This window comes from Procambarus clarkii, chromosome 14 (genome assembly GCF_040958095.1).
Source record: "Procambarus clarkii isolate CNS0578487 chromosome 14, FALCON_Pclarkii_2.0, whole genome shotgun sequence".
Taxonomy (NCBI): Eukaryota; Metazoa; Arthropoda; class Malacostraca; order Decapoda; family Cambaridae; genus Procambarus; species Procambarus clarkii.
The window spans coordinates 23,629,169-23,638,971 of record NC_091163.1 but is presented as its reverse complement, the minus strand read 5'-3'; the positions used below and the strand labels follow the sequence as shown (position 1 = coordinate 23,638,971).

At 40.3% G+C, this 9,803-nt stretch overlaps 1 protein-coding gene across 1 annotated transcript in view; it reads left to right on the top strand.

Moving 5' to 3' along the window:
* The first annotated feature begins 496 nt into the window (after window positions 1–496).
* The window catches only part of LOC138364594 (uncharacterized), a 30,631-nt gene continuing 21,324 nt past the window's right edge, over window positions 497–9,803 (top strand). Inside the window, exon 1 of the mRNA XM_069324418.1 lies at window positions 497–583. The gene's annotated coding sequence lies outside the window, so the exon portion shown is untranslated. The remainder of the gene's footprint in view (window positions 584–9,803) is intronic.

The following is a 9,803-nucleotide window of genomic DNA, read 5'->3' as shown; positions in this document are numbered from 1 at the left end:
GTCCTCGAAGGAGAGCTCGGTTGTGAACGCCAGCTAGCGTACAAATAGAAGAGCGCCCAAAATTAACACATAAGACATATGGAGAGAGACTTCTGACTTTGTTTTTATTAATTAATATTACATGTTAGGCGTTTATCTTTCTATTCCAGTATTTAATGCATATTATATATAAGTATAACTATAGCACAGTAAATGTAATAGGAATCTACCCAAAAACCGGCCACAGGCTAGTGTTTTGTGCGTTCGAACATGTTTGTGGGCCTTCAGATGTGAAGTGTTGACATTAGCTGGCGTCGTTCTTATGAAGCCTGGATTATGTCCGTCACATCACTCAACTTCATTAAATAACTATATACCTGTTAGTAGAAGATTTTAACTGTTATTAACACTATATTGTGGCTTTAAAACATTGAGCAATATGTATACGAAACGTATTTAGCTTTGTGTCCGAAATGGTAAATTATATGTATATATGTGCGATCCGTCATATGTTTCAAGTGTCTATAGTATCCTTTTCAAACTCAGTTGGCTGCGAGGTCTCGCAGCGTGTGGACGTGGGTTCCTCACCGCTGTTTTTAATTTGGTAACTACCTATTAATCTCTCTCCAGGTTTGGCTTAATATATTAGGCATGTTACTAATAATCACTTATTAATACTGCGATATTATTGTGGTGTGATTTTGACTATTATATTATTTCTGAGTGATTGGATAAGTGATAGTGATTGGCTCGTTAGGTAGTTCATAATTAATTTCAATTACAGCTTTACATTTATCAATTATAATGTCACTGGTGTATATTACTAGGTCATGGGGGAGCCTTGCTATCGTTTGTGTTATCTGGAACAGTAATTATAAGCAGCCATTGAACTCATAAATTTTGAACCCCGCAATTAGCAGTGCGAGACACTGCTAAAATAACTATTGCAGTGCCTTTGCTAGCATTTGTGCCTATTAAGTTTTCTTTCTATTCCTGCCTATTAATAAACCCTATTAAGCGTTTAAGAGTATTAATTTACTGGCACGTTGTCAAATAGATCTGTTACGATCTTGTATAATTTATTCTGCACCTGTGAAGAAAAAATACTGGTCAAATGTGAGTGGGTGTTTCCGACACTCTAAATTGTTGTTGACGGAACAATTTTGACGTTATCCGTGCTAGGATAACAGCAGTTGACGTTATTCATGGTAGGGTAACGTCAGTTTTGACGTCATCCGTGCTAGGATAACGTCAGTTTTGACGTTATCCATGGATTAAGGATTAAGGTAGGGGGGCTTAGCCACTTACTGGGTTAAGGTTACATTTGGGTAGTAGGGACGAGTCTAAACGGTTCATTTTTTTTTTGGGGGGGGGGGGGGGGTGGCGTTTAGACTGTCGGTTTTTAAGTTAATTTTAAATGGGCTGTTTACGCTGTCAGGTTTTCTAATAAATTTCCGATTTGGAGTATGAATTCTCTGAAAGGAAAATATTTTCAGATATCGTAGAAGTTTGTTATATAAGTCGGGGAAGGGGGGGGGGGGAAAGGTCCATGCCCATCTTACCGAGAATAAACTACGTTCATAAACGGATATTTTAGGCTACTTTTAAATTTTTACTTGAGTATTTCTATATAAGTAAATATGTAGCATTACATGATTACATGAGGCGTAATTAATTACCTAGCCTAGACCTTTCTCCCCCCTTCCTGCCAGACGCCGCCGCCGTAATATTAGGTCAGCTACTCCCCCCTTACCTGGTGTGGTTCTCAAGCTATATCTTGCTCTAGTTAGGCCCCATTTAGATTATGCAGTTCAGTTTTGGTCGCCATATTATAGAATGGATATAAATTCACTTGAACGTGTCCAGCGTAGGATGACTAAGTTAAATTCCCCAAATTAGAAATCTTTCATATGAAGAAAGATTAACAAAGCTTAAGTTGCATTCACTGGAAAGGCGAAGAGTTAGGGGTGACATGATAGAGGTTTACAAGTGGATGAATGGACATAACCGGGGGGATATTAATAGGGTATTAAAAGTATCAACACAGGACAGAACACGAAACAATGGGTATAAATTGGATAAGTTTAGATTTAGGAAAGACTTGGGTAAATACTGGTTCAGTAACAGGGTTGTTGATTTGTGGAACCAATTGCCGCGTAACATTGTGGAGGTGGGGTCCCTCGATTGTTTCAAGCACGGGTTGGACAAGTATATGAGTGGGATTGGGTGGTTATAGAATAGGAGCTGCCTCGTATGGGCCAACAGGCCTTCTGCAGTTGCCTTTCTTATGTTCTTATGTTCTTACCCTTCTCTCTACCTGTATACGACCTTACCTCGCTCCTTCGTATTTTCTTAGTTCTTTATGCATTTTGTTAAGGAAAATTAGACATCTTGGCAGTATATTGGACCCAAATATTGACAGTCTAGCAAAGAGACCTAAATTATTGTCCATATAAGATCAAAATGAAAGTCTAGTTTGAGACCTAAATTTGACAGTCAAGCTGTAAGACCGAAAATTAGTCAGTCCAGTAAAAGACCAAAATTGGTCAGACCAGTTGTAGACAGATTCATCAGAGTTCAGCTGTAAGATCGAAATTCAAGAGTACAGTTTGAGACCCAAAATTAATCAGTCCAATTGAAGATCCAACTTATAAGTGTAGTTTCGCTATTAACAACCCAATTTTATCCCAATTTGTCATATATCAAACTCTAGCTCATGTCCCCGCCTTAGCCCCTTCTCGTATTTTCGTTAATACCTGAAAAATTTCCCAGATATGTCGTATTTCAGACGTAGTAAATCAAATCAAAGCAGTTACTGAGTACCAGCTCCTGTCCCCCCCCCCCCCACCTTGGTTCCCTCTCGTATCTTCGTTAATACCTGAACAATTTTCCTGAAATTTAAACCCGCTGTATTTCAGACACGGTAAACAAGATCAAGTCAGTTGCTAAGCTCTAGCACCTGTTCCCTCACCTTAGATCATTTGTATGACTTAGTAACAGACCAATTTCCCTGAAATTTAAAATCTATTTGACATTTTTTTTTATTTTTTTTTTATTTTTATAAAAGAATACACAATGTACAAAACAGACACCCGCCGAATAAACAAGTTATGAACATACACAGGACAATAGAATAAAGGAAGTAAACACGGATACACTAAACATACCCAACAAAAACAAAGAAAGAAAACACATGACACAAGGCACAAAAAAAGAGAACCCAGAAACGGGGACAGTATGTACCACAAAAAACAGAACATGACATAAATAGCACACAATTGAAATAACATAAAACATAGGCACATCCACACAACCTTAAGTACAGAAATACAAAAGGAGAACGCACATACAAGCCCAGCCCAACAACCCAAACACAGGTGCATAAAAGTACAGAACAACAGGCCTCCGAAACCCCTAAGAGGCAAAATTACAAAACTACATTAAACAAAAAACATGGAAATACATACATTGAAAGTCAAACAGAAATAACTGAGTACATTTCTTTTTTCTTACTCCGTTTCCTCATGCATAATTAAAAAGACAGAATACAAAGGCAGAACACAAAACACAAATCAAGAAAGAACAGATAAATAATACATAAATAGCACAAGGCAAAGTACATGGCACATAAAAAGAGAAATAACAATCAGTAATGGCAAAAAAACACTCATAACACAGGTACATGAAAAGGGGGGGAGGGGGGGAGGACAAAACATAACCCGGGCACCCCAACCCCCACACAGAAAATCATCTATTTGACATGGTAAAATCAAAGCAAATTAGTTTCAGCTCATGTCCTCCGCTTTTGTTCATCAAAATTAATTCAGATGAAGACGGCCCCCAGTCTATCAAAAGTAAACATCCTGTCCTTTAATACCCTTTTTAACTCGGCTATGTAAATAATCACTAACGAGCTAATATTTACACTGTAATAATCACACGGTCAGATCATTCATAAACATTCAATAAACTTTGTTTACTCGGCTATGTAAATAGTCATTCACACATTAATGAATATCAAGCGGTCAAAGCGCACCTTGCCTTTTCCTACCCTTACCTTCCAAAAGCCTTACTCCACCACCCTTTATCCCCTAACCTTCCCCAACTCCCCACACCCTTTACAGCATTACAGTTCCCCCTATAAATTCACCCATTTTTATTTGCAAAAATAGTCAAATGAAATCTTCCAACTGTTCATAACTAACTACATCAATTGGCATTCGACTGAAAATAAAGGTTAACTTCTTTCAACACTTAACTAAAATTACTCGTCAGTCAACTGTAGCGTTCAATACTGTCTTAACTAAAATTATACTTGCGTTGCTTCAGGACCTCAACTTGACACACTCGATCATTTATTAGAAAAGATAGAGGCCCACGGGGGTGTTTTATTAAGTTGGATTGGTATGAATGGAGAAAAGTCAGTGGGAAAATGTTATAAGTGGAGTTCCTCAAGGCTCTGTCCTGGGACCTCTGTTATTCATAATATATATAAATGATTTAGATTTAGGTTTGAGCAGCGATATTTTCAAATTTGCCGACGATTCGAAAATCGGGAGGGTAATATATATACGGAAGACTCGCTATCACCTCAAGACGATCTAAATATGATTTTTGAGGATTGTCAGATGCAATTTAACGCTGACAAATATAAAGTTTTGAAGATGGGTAATAATAGTCAAGATACGAGCTGGATGGTGTTGAGTTAGCGAAGTCGGATTGTGGAAGGGAGAATTATTAGAAATTTAAGATGCATAGCATAACTACCAGGTAACACAATAGACGTAGGATCCATTGTTTGTTTCAAGCTGACAGGATAATCCTGGTCAACTATCACAACTATTGTGATTTGTGTGTATTAATAAAGTAAGTTCGAAGAGGTAGAACATCTGGGTGACAGTCCGGGTGCATGGGGGGAATTTTGTAAAACCCCTGTAACGTACGATTGTTACGTTGTTGGGTTGATTAGATACAGTGTTTAGTGAGTTTCATATTTATTTAGTAGTCCTGGATACAGCAGTGTCGTAGAGATGAAGCTTGGAGCAGAGCAGAGAGCTGAGTGAGGCCGGAGTCGTGGAGCTCTATGTGGGAGAGTGTGGAGGCTCGATTGGGAATTACGAGTGTCTGAATTCGGGGAGCGAGAGCGTTATAGCTGGATGCGGTCGGTCGTAGTCTGCTGTCTGCTCTGTGTCGAAGCTGTAGCGTCTTGGGTCGATTAGAACTGCCCACGCCGAGTACTACATTCTTGACTGGAAATTGTACTGGTTTGCTATTCTCAGATCGCTGACTTATATACGGTTACTACACCTCACAGTAAGATTGGAGCGTGGAAAAACCGTTACTTGTAAATAGGGATAGGATTATAGCTTGTGTAATTAGTTATGCCATTAAGATGAGATAATGGAGCTACACCCAGGTTTGTGTGTAGGAGAGGCTGCGGGATCCGTATGAAGGCAGTAGCGCTCCAGATTGCAATTCTTATACCTTGTCGTGGCGCATTCGACTAAGGCACGTCTGGAATCATCCCGAATTTGGATTTGAACCCTCATCACGGCCTTTGTGGATTTGTTCATTTGATGTATACGCTATTGTGATTTGTGTAAACAGCAATGAGTTTTGGTGGATATAAATAGCAGCAGCCTCGTGTGGCTTAATAGGCTTCTTTAGTATCCCCGATTCTTATGCTTTTATGATTTGGGTAATATTGTTAAAGAAGAATAATACACAATTAATATTGTGGATGTTTATTAAAAACTTTCATACATTTTTCAAGTTGAACGAGTGAGATTTGTTACATTTATATATAATACATGAAATAATAAATACAATATGCAGTACTTATAGCTCAAATACCATAAAACTGGTACAGCAATTTGCTTAGTTGGCACTCTTATTAACACTACTGACGATAATATAGTCTGTGTGGTTGTCACTGTCACCACTGGTGTCGTCGTCACCACAGTAATCGTAGTGACCATAGTCATCATCACTGGCGTCCTTGTCATCACTATTGTCGTCATAGGTTCTACTGCTAACGTTGACGTCATTATGACCTCTGGAGGTGTTCCTCCAGGCAGCAGTGTCAGCTTGGAGATCGGGCAGGCGACTGAAGGAGCCGGGGTCCAGAGGGCACCGAGTGAAGGGGTCGGAGGGGGACTCCAGCAGTAGGTGGACCAGCGTTGACTCGTCCACCACCATCTTGGACGACTGTAGCAACACTGGCTCCTCCATCACCACCTGCGTCAGGCTGTCCACGAACTGCTCCGGGCACTCTTCCGTAGACTCCTCCGGTGTTGGAAAGTTTTCGAAATGGAACCCTGTCACTGCCACCTTCTCGTTGAGGGAAGACAGCAGCTCAGCGTACCTTATGCGCAGAACTCGAGAAACAGTGCGGGTAACATGCGTTGTTGAAACTTCTTTGTAAAGGTCGTCCAGGCTAGGGAAGAGTCTTAAGAGGAGCGTATCATCTATAGCGGCAAATGAGGGGCTCATTGCGACTATAGAAGACGTTATAGTAAACAGAGAAACTGCAGCCGTCTGAGCCAAACCCGGACAACTGTATGCCTCTGTGGTGGGCTCGGTTGTCACCAAGAGCTGAAATAAATATACAATGTTTTCGAATGATTTTGCAGCGTGATAAATGCCCATAGATTTTGCAACATACTTTTCTGGTATTGCTTCTGCCGTCTGCTTCAGCAGCTGCAACATGTGGTTGAGAAACGATGCTTCTGGTCCAATCTTCAGACTTTTCACCTGGTCTACGGCTGCAGCGGCAACAACATTCATGTGACCGTACATATTAAGGCTGTACAACACTTTGACGAAATGATAGCAAAAGCTCATCACTGGGTTACTAGACATAATATGTTCCGTCTTCAGATAAGCGCTCGTGGCCACCAACCCTGCAGCTGCCTGCCTACCGGAAGTGCTGTCTTTAAGATAAGCCATTGGCCACATGCCAATAAATCTTAACATTTCCAGGCGAAGGTAAGGGTTTGGACACAATTTGGGATCAACGAATAACCTGAGAATCCAAGATCTGAAGATAGGAGAATGTTGGGCATTATCTAGTGTGAAGTCGAGCTTATAATGTTTAACAAGCTTGACAATGTCCCAGAGAACGTTCTCCCACTGACCAGTCATAATAACCGACTTTGTCCCCATAAACGAGGCAAATGTCTGTGCCCAAAACAGACCAAGGTTAGTCTTGGTTAAGTATAGCCTAGTTATATCAGTGTCTGTAAAATTATTTACATTCCTCATTGTTTCTAAAACTTGATCAACGCAAATTTTGGAAGGGTCGATCCTCGACGTGGCCGTGAGGAAAAATGTGCGAGTAGGAACGGAATCTTGGGTTAAGATCTTTTTCAAATGTTGATAATTTTTCTGTAGACAAAGTGCCTGCATTTTTGTGAGAGGCAACTTCGATGTTCCACAGAAGTCTTGGACTGAATAATTAATCAATGAGCCGGACATATATAGGGGGAGTGAGGTGGCGGAAGGAGTCGGTATCTGGGTTTAAATATGGCTGGATGGCCGAGTGACCACTAATTAGCTATTAATAACACAATTTTCAAGGAAACTGCAGAAGCCCCATAGGTGGCAGCTTTTATTTATATCCCTCCAAAGTCATTCATATATCTACTGTTGCCCGCTAATTGGTTCCACAAATAGACAACCCTGTTACCGAACCAGTATTTACCTAGGCGTCTCCCAACTCAACTTATCTAATTTACACCTTTGTTTCGTGTTCTATAATGTGTTAATACTTGTAATACCCCCCGTTAGTGTCCCCCCCTTCGTTATGCCCAGTCTTCCTCTTGTACACATCAGGTCATCCATAATTCTTCGCCTTTCTAGAGAATGTAAACTAAGCTTTGCCAATATCTATTCATATTAAAGGTTTCCGATTTGTCATCCTACGCTGGACGCGTTCTAACGAATTTATATTCGTTCTATAATATGGAAAAAGAGATTTCTTAGGTGGAATAGATTGGACACACTTGGGCACTGGGGGAGAGGCGTTCTCGTGAACCCAGCGGTGGTTGACGTAACAAGGAACTGCGATGTGGATTCAAAATATAATTAGTTAAACATATTCAAAGCAAAGCTCAAGAACGTGGTATACCATACAAATTAAACAGATGAATAATAATGACCTGAAATGGATAACAATGTATGTGAAGAACCTTAGCTTGGTACAAAGGTTTAAGAATGGTGAACATAAGTATGGAAGCAGTATGGAAGTTGTAGTGAAGGACCTGGTGACTCTAGTGGGAGCCCTGAGGACAGAGTTGGACTCTCTGCGGGAGGAGGTGCGTCAGCTTAAAAAACGAGAAGTAACGAAGGAGGAGTCCAGCAGTAAAGGGACCTCGTCTTGGAGAGTTGCGAAAGACAGGGGCCTTAAGAAGACTTTGATAAAGCCGCCTTCAAACGCCATAGCAACTTCAAATTCATTTGACGTTTTGGAGGACGAGTGCTGTGGAGAGACTGTGGATCGCGCAAAAGGGAAAGCAACGAAGAGAAAGGAAGCGCAGGCCCCTCAGAAAGTAAAGGAAGTACCTAAGCAAACATTAGTTGTGGGAGATTCCCAGATAAGGTATTTGGATAGAACGTTTTGTGCTAGAGATAGGGGGAACAGGTTAAGGGTTTGCTATCCCGGAGCTGGCATTGGTGATATTATAAACAACATGAATGATATTATGGCTGGTAATGGGAACAATCCCATTATTTGCATTAGCGTGGGAGGAAATGATGTTGGTCGAGTCAGGAGTGAGGAACTGATTCAGAGGTATAAAACAGCCATAGAGTTAGTTAGGAGCAAGGGAGGAATCCCGATCATATGTGGCATTCTTCCAAGAAAGGGAGTGGGAAATGAATGGATATCGAGGGCACTTGGTGTCAATTGCCGGCTGGAAAGATATTGCAAATCAAATGCAATATCTTTCATAGACAACTGGGAACACTTCTATGGAAGAAATGAAATGTATGCTCGTGATGGGGTGCATCTATCGAGAGCTGGGGTTGTTGCTGTTGCGAACTCGCTAGAAGAAGTGGTTAGAGGTGTTTGTTTGGGTTTAAACTGTTAGTAGATAGAGGTATGGGAATTGATTTGGAGGAAGGAGATAATAAAAGTATGTGTTTGTGGGAGAAAGGAATTGGCAAAACGATCAGGGAAAGAGAAGGTCCGCAAAATAACAATTCACTTAGGGTATATTACACTAACAGTAGAAGTCTAAGAAATAAAATTAACGAATTAAATGCTCTTGTCTGCACAGAAAAAATAGATATTATTGCACTTACCGAAACGTGGATGAATGTAGAAAATAGAGAACTATTAGCTGAATATCAAATATATGGATTTAAACTATTTCACACAGATAGATATATTAGACGAGGAGGTGGAGTAGCCATATATGTTAGGGACAATTTGAAATGGTCTCAAAGAGGGAATCAAAACAGAGCCACACACAGAAACTATTTGGATTGAATTAAACGAAAAAGCTAATAATATTATAATAGGAGTAATATATAGGCCACCAAATTTAGACAGAATGGAATTTAAATTTTTAAATTTTGCCCCGAGGGGCGAGTTTATTGGGCAGCGCCACTCATCTTGTGAGTGAACATACCGCCATAGCAGAATGTACAACACTCCCCAATAGGAAGAAAACCCGCTGGGTTGTTCATCCTGTCACTTGTACCCAGACACAGCTGGGACTTGCTTAACTGTCTCAAGTGAACAGCTCCTCAAACAAGAAGATTAACATTTATCAACCCTTAAAAGCTTACGTTATCTTGCGGGTGCAAAATGGGGAAATCTT